Genomic DNA, 14,318 nt, shown 5'->3' with positions numbered 1-14,318 from the left:
TTTTGGCTTTTTAGCACATTTAGATTTCAAAAATATTTTGCCTTTAGGGCATAAGGCCAAAATATTTATATGTGAATGATTTTTCTTATCTATCCATATATTAGACATTAAAGTGCATCCTGATATCGATCGTGACTTTTTTACCTCATCAATAAATGTTACTTGTCTTTTTAGGTTTTGAAGCTATTTTGTTTTAATTGTTTCACTACTTAAAGAGGTATAACCAAGTCCATAATTTGCAATGTCATTAACCATCTCCTTAAATGCATTATCTCTAGCTAACCTAAAAGGCAAATTGTTCATGATAATACATTTTGTTGCATACATATGTACATGTTCTTTCTCTTTCTTCTTTATAAAAGCATTTAGAGTATTTCGTTGATCTATACCTATACTTATAGAAGTAGGAAAAAATTCTATAGAAGTAGAATCTGAGCCGCTTCCAGTAGAAAACAAATAACTTGTGAATTTTGATTTTTTCCCTAATGGCTTGGACTCTAATTCATGAATTGAAGTCAATGCTAGATGTTTCACATCTAACGTTACGTGCCCACATGCAGTAACATCTTTATTTGGCATGCCCGCAAGATGATACTTAAATCATGTTATTCTCTCATTAAATTCTACCTTACAATAGTTGCAAAGTAATCGACCATCTGATTGTAGTGTAGCATGGTTCCGTAATGCATCTCTATCTTTAGGTCTCCCCATCCTTTTTTCTATATATAACACATCAAAACACATCAAAACACATCAAATATTTAGCATAATGTATCAAAACAGAACATTTATTTTTATGTTAAGCACATCAAAATAGAACAGCCAAAATAGAAGTTTCTTAACATAACCAACAAGTAAGAAGTAAAGGCAACTCCATAAATTCAAATAATTGAAAGGATAAACTCTTTATGACACTACAAGAAAAATGTGTATTAGCGACGAACACTATCCGTTGCTACGCCATCGCTAATCTGTCGCTACATATGTTAATGACGACTTTTGCGATGGATTAGCGACGGATAGCGTCCATCGCATAACCCTAGTCGCTAAACTGCGACAAAATTTATTTGTCACCAATCCATCGCTAAGTAGCGACAGATTATGTTTGTCGTTAATCCGCCATTAAATAGAGACTAATTTGGTTATGCGACAAAATTTAATCCGTCGCTAATTAGTCGCTACTATTTAGCGGGGGATACATATCCATCACTAATGTTCGTCGCTAATTTGGCGACGAACATTAGCGACAGATTTAATTTCATTGCAAACCAACGACTGCTTTAAATTGGCAATAGAGTAGCGACGAATATTATCTGTCGCTAAGTTTTAAAAAAAATATAATTTTTTGAAACTCGAGAAAAAATTCTCGTTATACAATCATATAACCTGCTTATAAAAAACAAAATACACATAAAAAATACATATGCAGGTGAAACAAATGTAACAAAAGTTCTAAGTTAGGCAAACTTTAACAACCAAATACAGTCTTTGCCAAGTTATAATTTGTTACAAGTATGTCAAAGAAATTAAACAAATGAATCTAATCCTCGTCAAGATTATGGGCATCATCCTCTTCATTTTGTCGATCTGTGCCTCCCTCCATGCCTACATCAGCTCCTCTACGCTGATCATCTTCAACATCCTACAAGAGAAAAAAAATGTTAGTATTTATAAACAAAATATAATGAAATAAATTATATGCAATGCACCTAATCTAATGCAACAAAGTAAATGGTTGAATGACACAGAGAATAGCAATAAATTGAAGGACTTTAACAAAATTCAAATATGTGTTCTAAGACTGGAAAAAAAATGTACAGTGACTCAATCATGCAGATATGTGTTTTAAGTTTGTCAAAGAATTTCACAGTGATTCACGCATGCATATATAGTTTATAAGGATGTCAAATAAATGTGTTATGTATCACAATCATGCATATATGTGTTGCAAGACAGTCAAAAAACTTCTATAGTGATGAAATCATGCTTATATGTGTTCTAAAGCAGTGAAAAAACTTTATATGTGATTCAATCATGCCTATCATGTTCTAAAGTAGTCAAAAAAATTATAGTTGAATATCATGCATATATGTGTTATAAGGCATTAAAAAACTTTCATATATGCTAATATCATGCTCATATGTGTTCTAAGGTTGTCATAGTGATGAAAGCAAGCTTGTATGTGTTCTAAGGTTGTCAAAAAACTTTTATAGTGATTAAATCATGCATATATGTGTTATAAGGCACTAAGAAAAATTTATAGTGATTAATTCATGCATATATGTGTTGTAAGGTTGTAAAAAACTTTCATAGTGATTCAATCATGCGTATATGTGTTATAAGGGTGCCAAAAAAATTGTATAGTGAATCAATCATGCATATATGTGTTATAAGATGTCAAAAAAATCATAGTGAGGCAATCATGCATATATGTATTCAATCATGCATATACTAGCTTGAAATCTAATGACATAAAACAAATGACATGAAACTTTATACCTGACAGGCATCAAAGCTCATGTTGAATGCAGACGAAGTTCTCCTGTCTTGAAAAAAGTTGCACAACTCATTACAGACAATGTTGGGAATGACTTCATTTAAAAAGTATTATATTTTGTCCTCAAGACACTGACAGACACCATCCCAAGACATAGCAGGGTCAATCGGACGTTGGGAGCTGATGCTTACGAGAGAACTCTGAGAGTCGTGGTTGCAAGAGGCAACAACTAGTATGGTGTTCATGTTACTTCCAAACCCGAACACACGACCCCTTTTGGGTTCACCAGTTGCAGTCACCCATGCTGCAGGATCAAAAGGCGGATGCTGAGTATAGTCATCGCCATATCACTATACCATTTGTTGCTTGTATAACTCCTACAAAGTAATGATTAGACTATGAATTAATAATTTAGAATTATAATATTTATGATAACGTAATTCAAAGTAACTTGTATATTACAATGTTTATTAATACAATAAATATATATCGATGTCGTTCTCGCCTTCTCTTATACAAAATCTCCCGTGCTCTTACGTTTATATGTTTCAACAAACACATCCTTGTAAGGTACAATGTCTCCTTTTTTGGCTTCCTGCAATGTTAAATAATAAAAAAATGATTAATAAGTATGCTGAAATACTTATAAATTTGACTATATATATATATATATATATATATATATATATATATTGATGAGTTACCATTCTCTTCTTGTGGCTCCCAAAAGTCCTAGATCCCCCTGTGTGTAGATGGGCATCTTCACTTGGTTTTGTATAGCCTTTGCTGAGCGGTTTCGAAATTCATTGCTCACCCACTTGTCGCACATGCCCTCTCAATAATCTCTCCTAATAGTAGAAGGCCTATGGCTCTTCTACTACAGTCGATCATTTATCCCACCAGTTGCTTTTTTTGTTGCAGTCTTCATATTGTGTAGTATATCAGCAAATCGATTGGCAGTCACCTTATGTCACACTACCCTCGCGTCTTTCTCCTCGTTTGCAGTCGCGAAGCGATGAAAAACCTACAAATACTTTCAGAAAGTTAGCACACATAAATATGAAACACTTCTTGTTATGACAAACGATTGCATACCATGAATGATTTTGGCCTAGGTCGGGTGCGCGACAGAAGGGGGTCAGCAAGGCTGCCGAAGAGGGAGGGGTCGGGGTATCAGTGAGTTAGGTAGGAGGGTCGATGGCAATGTTGTCAGGCCGGGGGGCGACAGAAGGTGGGCTGAGGGGCGATAGGAGGTGGGCAGGGGGGCGACAGGAGGCGGGCCAGGGGGCGACGAGAGGCGGGTTGGGAGGCGATAGGAGGCAGGCCGGGAAGCGATGGGAGGAGAGACGGGGGGCAACAGGAGGCGAGCCGGAGGGCGACGGGCTGTGGGGCGACAGGAGGCAGGCCGGAGTGCGTCAGAAAGCGGACTGGGGTGTGACCGGAGGTGGGCCATGGGGTGATAGGAGGCGGGCTGGGGTGCAGTAGAAGAAGGGTCAGAGGGCGACAGGAGGCGGGCCGGGGGACAACAAGAGGCAGGGCGGGGGGTGGGGCGGGGGGCGACAGGAGGCAAGCCGGAGGTCGACAGGAGGCGGGTCGGGGGCCAACAGGAGGCGAGCTGGGGGGCACCAGGAGGCGGGCCAGGGGCCGACGGAAGGCGGGTCGGGGAAACACGGTGGAAATGAAACATAAAAGAGAAAGAAAGGGAAAAATTAGGGATTTATGGAGAAATTAGCGACGGATTCGCGACGGGCAAATTTCGTCGTTAAGTCATCACTATTTGGTGATGAATTAGCGACAGATTCATGATGGGCAAATTTCTTCGTTAAGTCGTCGCTATTTGGCGATGAATTAGCGACGGATTAGTTTTGTCGTTGATCCGTCGCTAAATTGTGACGAATATAGAGACAAAATAAAATACATCGCTAATCCATAGAAAAGTAGTGATGGATTAACGACAGAATATTTTCCATCACTAAAATCGTAAATAAATGATATTTTAGTGACAAATAGCTTTCTCTCGCTAATCTGTCATAAATTTGCGATGGATTTTGTCAGTCGCTAATTAGTGTTTTTCTTGTAGTGTGAGTTCGTACAAACTCTTTATGAGCCAAGTAATGAGCAACTCAGATTGTTTCCCAGCCCTAGTCTCAGATGACAATGTCGTCAGCTATATGTTACATGCCCACTATCTCTAACTGTATGCATTTGTTTGTTAGAAGCTATATGCCTGTGGAGATCAAAAAAATTGTTTGACACTTTATTTTTTCTCTTTTGGTTTGTTTGGTTTTGGAAGAAGTCACTTAAGATTTTGTTCTTTCCTGATTGACACTATCCGAGCATTCTTGCTTGATAGCCAAAATATTTTTACTTACCGTAGATGCGTATAAGTTCTCAAATGTCCCCAAATGGGTGGTAAAAATTTAAAGTTGTATAATTTGTGATCACCACTCTTTGGATGATAATTATTTCTTTGGAAGGCTAACTTGTACAAGTCATCCTATATTAGTGTTATATTATGTTACAAAGACATTGTAACGACCCCAACTCATACCCTTTGAAAATGTGAAATATTTTTTTTATAACAGTGCGGAAAACTTCCCAGAGACCCGAGGTCCTCACAGTTCCAATTCTCACTCGATAGCCAAAACACCACAAACGAACTTGCAACCATCATCGATAAGAACCAAAACAATTTCTTTATTTATGAGTAAGAGTAAATTTCAGAGATAATGTTTTATTCGACTGAAAATAAAGCAACAACTGAAAAAGCAAGAAGGACTGAAGTAAAAGAAAGAGCCACTATGTCCCCTGCTGAAGCTGTCAAGCCCAAGTATGACTCTCATTCATTCCCAGTAGCCAATCTAACCTCATTGTTCACCCTTCCTTATAAAAAACCAACAAAGTAGGGTGTCAGAACTGAAATTCTGAGCGCAACTACTTCTAAAGAAACAAGGTGCGACAAAGAACATGGATAAGATTTCATATAATGATTTGAGTGAGTGCAGATATAACAATTTGCAGTGTCTAACAATTCATACATGTGACAGATTGCATATACTCACCAATCGAGAACACTAAAGCAGTACCATATATCAAGAACTAAATAACCAAACCTTGCAGCATGCTTTTAGGAAGTAAATTACCTACCACCACCATATCATGTCATGATATAGAGAATAATTCAAATATGCATGATCTAATGCATAATAGGAAGATGCATGACTTCTTTTCAATGCATGAGTCCTTTTGTTATTTTACCTTTAAGTTTCTTTTTTCTTTCGCATATGCATGCTCTGTTAAATGCATGCAACATTAAGTTCCTCTTTTTAATTATCGTTGTCCGCGGATACACCAAACAGGTACAATCCCCGAGGTTAAGTAGGTTCTCAGGGTAGCTTAGCACACAATTTGTATTTTATTATTTGGTTCCAACTTAGCCTTCGATTGAATCACCTTCGGAACATTAGACCTCCACATTTAATGTCGGAGACACAAGGGACACCCCACGCCCACAAGTGTCACTTCCTTGGTACCAAAACAATCACAGTTGTGACCAACACACCACCCCTAGGTAAAGTGACATACTCTCCCTAAAAACGTGGACAGGAGAAGGAACCTCACTATCGGGTTTAGGAAATAAAATTACAGCACACGGAGTTTTTGTATCCTCACAGTCTCCCCAATACCGTATCTCTAAGATCTCCATTCTCCATATGGAAGATCCCAGAACATATATTACACTGTTCTTATTTATTATATTTTTAATTTACCTCAATTCTTTAAGTTTGCAATACCATATGCAAAAGTAAAGTGAAAACCCGCATCCTCCCTTGCAGGAACTCTTACGGAACTCCAACCCGTGAGGACAACTAGAACAATGTAGTAGTGTGTCATACCAACTTATGTGGTTTAAGTTATGCAATCAAAAACATATGTGAAAGGAAAACAAACCCACGGCTCTCCAGGTCGATGATGGTCCAATTAGGCCATCGGTGCATCACATAATAAAACCAAGTAGTGTTTATTCATAACACTAAGCCAATAGTGCCAAAAGCATGTGCACTCATGCAAACATAACCCAATCATATGCATGCCATTTCTCAATCATATGCATTTTCACTATGTGTATTACCTCCATCACATACGTGTATCCACCCATGCATATCTCCTTTGAATGTGTGCATGTGCACATAAATTAAACATTTTCATCAAGTATACATGCTTGCGTAAATTGCCAAATATCAATAACCTAACAGTTATATGACAACACATGCTCACGTTAATGACTATATAATCAGGACAATTAACTACTGCTTAACAAGGCCAATCACATATACATATCACTGGGCAGAACTTATGAGCACATATGTCAACCTATCATGGAATGAATCGTATTATGAGCAGCATTAGCCATGACGAACATAGATATGCTATTGAGCATGTTCCAACATGCATCGGGCTGTTGCTATACCTGGTACAACATCGGTCCAGCCAACACACCCCCATAGTTTCATAACAGAAAGTTTATTTTTTGTTTGGCACCGAAACAACCCACGTATATGCAGTTTTATGACAGGAATATCATTTTATGTTCAACACTGAAACAGCCCATACATATGATGTTTTTATAACAAGAATATGCAAGACCATAAAACTAAAAATCAAGAGATCCATATTATGCATATAATGTCAACTAACTCGGATCATTACCGTATATGCATAGCTACGCAGGATGATAAAAAAAATAACACAGAACTACTAATCCCCATTTCAGATCTACACGAATTGATCTATTGAAAAAAATAAATAAATGGAGCCAAACACCATAAAAGATATGGACCACTCTCAATTTCAGCAAGCACGTGTTTGATCACATATCACGCAAGGTCCAGCACGCTCCAACAAAATGGACAGAGGATTTAAAAAAATAGGGATTTCAAAAAAAAGAATCAGTATATGGGAAAATCCATTTTGCATCAATCGAAAACCCCCTTTTTATCCCAAATCGAACCCTCCCCCCTTCCGTACTTAGTTTATCAAATCCCAAATAGGAAACCCCCAAATTTTGGGGTTATCCGTTACCACAATCGTAACCTTTCCTCATATTATAGAAATCGAAAGATCCCTCCAACCACCTACAACTCCCTTTCTAAAATACCTTTGGAACCCCCAACCATTAACTTGGGTTTCGAAATAGGGTTGACAGCAAAAACCAAAATCGGATGTCGTAGCTACCGGAACCCCTGGGTTTGTCATCTTGAATCCCTACATGGAATCGAATCCATATTTGATTCCTCACACAGTTTCAAGAGATGCACTGTACCTTTATTTTGCTATGTTTTTGGCGATCAGAAACTATAGTCGTTGCGAGAGAAGGGTCGACTGAGCCTCGTTAGCGCTGTCGTGTAGGGAGGATGCAGGCTGGTGTCACTCCTCTCTACTGTCGTGGAGGAGGGTGCTCGTTGTGGCCTTTGATGGCAGCTGGTAGCCATGACTTGCAGGCGATGGAGCCTCTTTCTCCGGCGTGCGCACACTGACAAAGAGGGAGACGAAGTGGGAGGAAGAGAAGAGAGATGAGAGGAGAGAGAGCGAGACTCCCCCTCCATCTCTTCTTTAACGAGCCGACACCCCCCCTCTCTTCCGAGAAAATTGGGAGTCGGTTACGACTTCCGTAACCTCCTCCCCCTTCCCTTCTTGCGCTCTGCAAGAATCGTGCCCTAGGCACGATTCTTGTAATCGGGCCCCTTTAAAAAAAATGTTGGGTCCGGGTCTGAGCCCCCCGCCCGACCTGCGATCCACGATGCTGTTGGATCCACCTTTAGCGTGGATCCGGGTCGCTCGTGAATGACGGATCCTCAGTTGGATCCTCGTGGGTCCAACTGTGGGTCTGACCCTTGTAGCAGAATTATTTTTTTTTCTTTTCTTTTTATCTTATAAATAATATTAATTAATTATTTAATTTAAAATTAACATTATATGTTTAATTTAACCCCCATTTTATGGGTTATTTACGAATTCGAATATCGGGTCCAAACTCTCCTACTCAAGATCCAAATTCCATTTTGGATCCAAGCTGATTATAAGAGTGGATTTGTCTGAAACTATTTACTGTTTTCCTTATTTCCTTATGATTTTATATATATATATATATATATATATATATATATATATATGGGTATATGGATCCGAAAGGTGGATCCCGGACCCATCTACGTACCATCTTAAATAACTATCCCTCAAATTATTTAATTAATTAAAATTATTGCACTTATATATGGATATAAGATTATACGAGGTAAATTTATTCGTAAGGATCCCTTTATGGGTCAAGGATCCGAGACTTGGATCCCAAGCCCAAATCACAATGTTATGAAATTTTGTATCATAATATTTTTAAATAAATACCTAAAAATTTATGGTTTTTACATCCCTACCCCCTTAAAAGAATTCCATCCGCGAAATTAAAATGTACCAAATAAGTGTGAGCAGTACTAAAATTAAATATCACACGAGCCTAATGATTGACAACTAAGAGATACCTTAGACCAGATCAGTCTGATCATCCTGTGTAGTAGTCGTAACGGCGTAAACCCTCCTATTGGTTTTCCGCTGACCCTATTGCGGCTGAGGTATCTGTTGCTGCTGCTGCGGTGATTGTTGTCCTCCCTGAGCCGCTGGCTTGTTCAGACAAAAAAGAGCAATGTGCCTTGGCTGCCGGCACTGATAGCAAACCCCCTTGAACAATGGGCAAAAACCTAGTAGATGGTTCTTGTCGCACTTGCGACACGTTGACGGAGCCTTTCCATGTTGTTGCCTCTCATGGGTGCATTGCTTCTTGCCACCTTGAGTCTTTTTGCCTGCATGTGGGTCCTTCCTCTTTCCGCCCGAAGCATCTCCTCCATTGATGCCTCCCTTTTGCGATACATTTCTAGACCTCTCCCAGTCCTTAGTCAGAACTGTAGCCGACTCATCAGGATGCGAGTTCGCAACACATCCTTCAATTCGTACACATACTTCACCACCCTTGCCTTCTCATTCTTGAAGAGGTTCAGACAGTACCTCTCGAGACTCCATAATCTAGTAGTGTAGTCCACCAAACTCATGGTCCCCTGAGTCAGATAAAGGAACTTTTGTTGCATTTGTTCTTCGGCGTAAGAGGGAAAGTAAGCATCCAGAAACTCTCCTCTGAACGTCTCCTAGGGAATCTCATCTCAGTCGGTGAACTTCACCCTTCGCAGAGTGTCCCACCACTTCTTGGCATCCCCTTTCAGACGGTACATGCCAAAAGGTGTCTTTCTGTCCTTGGGGATAGGTAGGACGTCGAACACTCGCTCCATTTCCTCGACCCATCTCTCAGCAGCCTTTGGGTCTGCCTTTCCAGAAAAAGTTGGCGGATCCAACTTTAGAAACCTTTCGAAGGAAACAACACCCCCATTTGAACTAATGTCGACCAGATGGTCACACACAGCTGCCTAAGCCGCCTGTGCTGCCTGAGCAGCTTGCACAGCTTGTGCCACCTGCATGGCCTGAGCCGTCTGCAGAGCCTGAGTCATTTGCGCTGCTTGAGCTGTCATAGTCTCGATCAGGGTCTGAATGGCCTCCATCATAAAGTCCCTTTGCTTCTGCCAATTCGCGGGAGCAGCAGTAGAGGATGAAGCACCTCTGTGGTTATACGACATCTAAAACGCACATACTTTCTACAAATTAGACTCTTATTGATCCTACCCCCTTAGGGTTGATCACGAACAATAATCGTTCAGAAAATCATACTAAGACTTTTAATTTCACACCAATAAAAATTGAACTATAATTGCAATCAATCATACAAGGTTCACATACTTTAAATAGAAGTATTAAATCGCCTTACCAGTGAAGAAGACTGCTCTGGAGGACGAGTCACAACTTGTTGATGCTTTAGGACAAGGCTCATATACCAAAAATAGAAATTTTAATACTCAAAGATGATAAAATTGCAAGTCTTTGTGGTGGCTCTAATACCAAACCTGTAACGACCCCAACTCATACCTTCTGAAAATGCAGAATATTTTTTTTATATAACAGTGCGGAAAACTTCCTAGAGACCCAAGGTCCTCACAGTTCTAATTCTCATTAGATAGCCAAAACACCACAAACGAACTTGCAACCATCATCCATAAGAACCAAAACAATTTCTTTATGTATGAATAAGAGTAAATTTCAGAGACAATGTTTTATTCGACTGAAAATAAAGTAACAACTGAAAAAGCAAGAAGGACTGAAGTAAAAGAAAGAGTCACTCTGTCCTCTGCTGAAGTTGTCAAGCCCAAGTATGACTCTCATCCATTCCCAGTAGCCAATCCAACCTCATTGTTCACCCTTCCTTGTGAAAAACCAACAAAGTAGGGTGTCAGAACCGAAATTCTGAGCACAACTACTTCTAAAGAAACCAAGTGAGACAAAGAACATGGATAAGATTTCATATAATGATTTAAGTGAGTGCAGATATAACAATTTGCAGTGTCTAACAATTCATACATGCGACAAATTGCATATACTCATCAGTCGAGAACAGTAAAGCAGTACCATATATCAGGAACTAAATAACCAAACATTGCAGCATGCTTTCAAGAAGTAAATTACCTACCACCACCATATCATGTCATGATATAGAGAACAATTCAAATATGCATGATCTAATGCATAACAGGAAGATGCATGACTTCTTTTGAATGCATGAGTCCTTTTGTTATCTTACCTTTAAGTTTTCTTTTTTCTTCGCATATGCATACCCTACTAAATACACACAACATTAAGTTCCTCTTTTAATTACCGTTGCTCGCGGATACACCAAACGGGTATAATCCCCGAGGTTAAGTAGGTTCCCAGGGTAGCTTAGCACACAATTTGTATTTTATTACTGGGTTCCAACTTAGCCATTGACTGAATCACCTTCGAAATATTAGACATCTACATCTAATGTCGGGGATATAAGAGACACCCTACACTCACAAGTGCAACTTCCTTGGTACCAAAACAATCACAGATGTGACCAACACACCACCCCTAGGTAAAGTGGCAAACTCTCCCTAAAACCGTGGCCAGGAGAAGGAACCTCAATATCGGGTTCAGGAGACAAAATTACAGCACACATAGTTTTTGTATCCTCACAGTCTCCCCAAGACCATATCTCTAAGATCTACATTCTTCAGATGAAACATCCCAGAACATATATTACACTATTCTTTTTTATTATATTTTTAATTTACCTCAATTCTTTAAGCTTGCAACACCATATGCAAAAGTAAAGTGAAAACCCGCATCCTCCCTTGCGGAAATCCTTACGGAACTCCAGCCCGTGAGGACAACTAGAACAATGTAGTAGTGTGTCATACCAACTTATGTGGTTTAAGTGATACAATAAAAAACATATGTGAAAGAAAAACAAACCCACAACTCTCCAGGTCGATGATGGTCCAATTAGGCCATCGGTGCATCACATAATAAAACCAAGTAGTGTTTATTCATAACACTAGACCAATAGTGCCAAAAGCATGTGCACTCATGCAAACATAACCCAACCATATGCATGTCATTTCTCAATCATATGCATTTTCACTATGTGTATTACCTCCATCACATACGTGTATCCACCCACGCATATCTCCTTTGAGTGTGTGCATGTGCACATAAATTAAACATTTTCATCAAGTATACATGCTTACGTAAATTGCCAAATATCAATAACCTAATAGTTATATGACAACACATGCTCACGTTAATGACTAATATCACTAGGCAAAACTTATGAGCACATATATCAACCTATCATGGAATGAATCGTATTATGAGCAGCATTAGCCATGACGAACATAGATATGCCATTGAGCGTGTTCCAACACGCATTGGGCTGTTGCTATGCCTGATACAACATCGGTCCAGCCGACACACCCCCATAGTTTCATAACAGAAAGTTTATTTTCTGTTTGGCACCGAAACAACCCACGTATATGCAGTTTTATGACAGGAATATCATTTTATGTTCAACACTGAAACAACCAATACATATGCAGTTTTTATAACAGGAATATGCAAGACCATAAAACTAAAAATCAAGAGATCCATATTATGCATACAATGGCAGCTAACTCGGATCATTACCGTATATGCATAGCTACGCAAGATGATAAAAAAAATAACATAGAACTACTAATCCCCATTTCAGATCTACACGAATTGATCTATTGAAATAAATAAATAAATGGAGCCAAACACCATAAAAGATTTGGACCACTCTCGATTTCAGCAAGCACGTGTCTGATCACATATCACGCAAGGTCCAGCACGCTCCAACAAAATGGGCAGAGGATTTAAAAAAAATAGGGATTTCAAAAAAAAGAATCAGTATATGGGAAAATCCATTTTGCATCAATCGGAAACCCCCTTTTTATCGCAAATCAAACCTTCCCCCCTTCTGTACTTAGTTTATCAAATCCCAAATAGGAAACCCCCAAATTCTGGGGTTATCCGTTACCACAATCGTAACCTTTCCCCAAATTATAGAAATCGAAAGATCCCTTCAACCACCTACAACTCCCTTTCTAAAATACCTTTGAAACCCCCAACCATTAACTTGGGTTAAGAAATAGGGTTGACAGCAAAATCCCAAATCGGATGTCGTAGCTACCGGAACCCCTGGGTTTCTCATCTTGAATCCCTACACGGAATCGAATCCATATTCGATTCCTCACACAGTTTCAAGAGAAGCACTGTACCTTTATTTTGCTATGTTTTTGGCGATCGAAAACTATAGTCGTTGCGAGAGAAGGGTCGACTGAGCCTCGTCAGCGTTGCCGTGTAGGGAGGATGCAGGTTGGTGTCGCTCCTCTCCACTGTCGTGGAGGAGGGTGCTCGTTGTGGCCTTCGATGGCAGCCAGTAGCCATGACTTGCAGACAATGGAGCCTCTTTCTTCGGCGTGCACACACTGACAAAGAGGGAGACGAAGTGGGAGGAAAAGAGGAGAGATGAGAGGAGAGAGAGCGAGACTCCCCCTCCATCTCTTCTTTAACGAGCCGAAGCCCCCCCCCCTCTCTTTCGAGAAAATCGGGAGTCGGTTACGACTTCCATAACCTCCTCCCCCTTCCCTTCTTGGGCTCTGCAAGAATCGTGCCCTAGGCACGATTCTTGTAATCGGGTCCCCTTAAAAAAAATTGTTGTGTCCGGGTCCGAGCTCCCCGCCCGACCTGTGATCCACGATGCCGCTGGATCCACCTTTAGTGTGGATCCGAGTCGCTCGTGAATGACGGTTCCTTAGTTGGATCCTCGTGGGTCCAACTGTGGGTCCGACCCTTGTACCAATTTTTTTTTCTTTTCTTTTTATCTTATAAAAAATATTAATTATTTATTTAATTAAAATTAACATTATATGTATAATTTAACCCCCATTTTGTGGGTTATTTACGGATTTGGGTATCGGGTCCAAACTCTACTACTCGGGATCCAAATCCCAACTTGGATCTGGGCTGGTTATATGAGTGGATTCGTCTGAAACTATTTACTGTTTTCCTTATTTTATTATGATTTTATATATATATATATATATCAATATATATATGGGTATATGGATCTGAAAGGTGGATCCTTGACCCATTTACGTACCATCTTAAATAGTTATCCCTCGAATTATTTAATTAATTAAAATTATTACACTTATATATGCATATAAGATTATACGAGGTAAATTTATTCGTAAGGATCCCTTTATGGGTCAAGGATCCGAGACTTGGATCCCAGGCCCAAATCACAATGTTATGAAATTTTGTATCATAATATTTTTAAATAAAT

This window comes from Nuphar pumila, chromosome 2 (assembly GCF_984573655.1).
Source record: "Nuphar pumila chromosome 2, dmNupPumi1.hap1.1, whole genome shotgun sequence".
Lineage (NCBI taxonomy): Eukaryota > Viridiplantae > Streptophyta > Magnoliopsida > Nymphaeales > Nymphaeaceae > Nuphar > Nuphar pumila.
The sequence above is the reverse complement of the archived record's forward strand: the minus strand, read 5'-3'. Positions refer to the sequence as shown.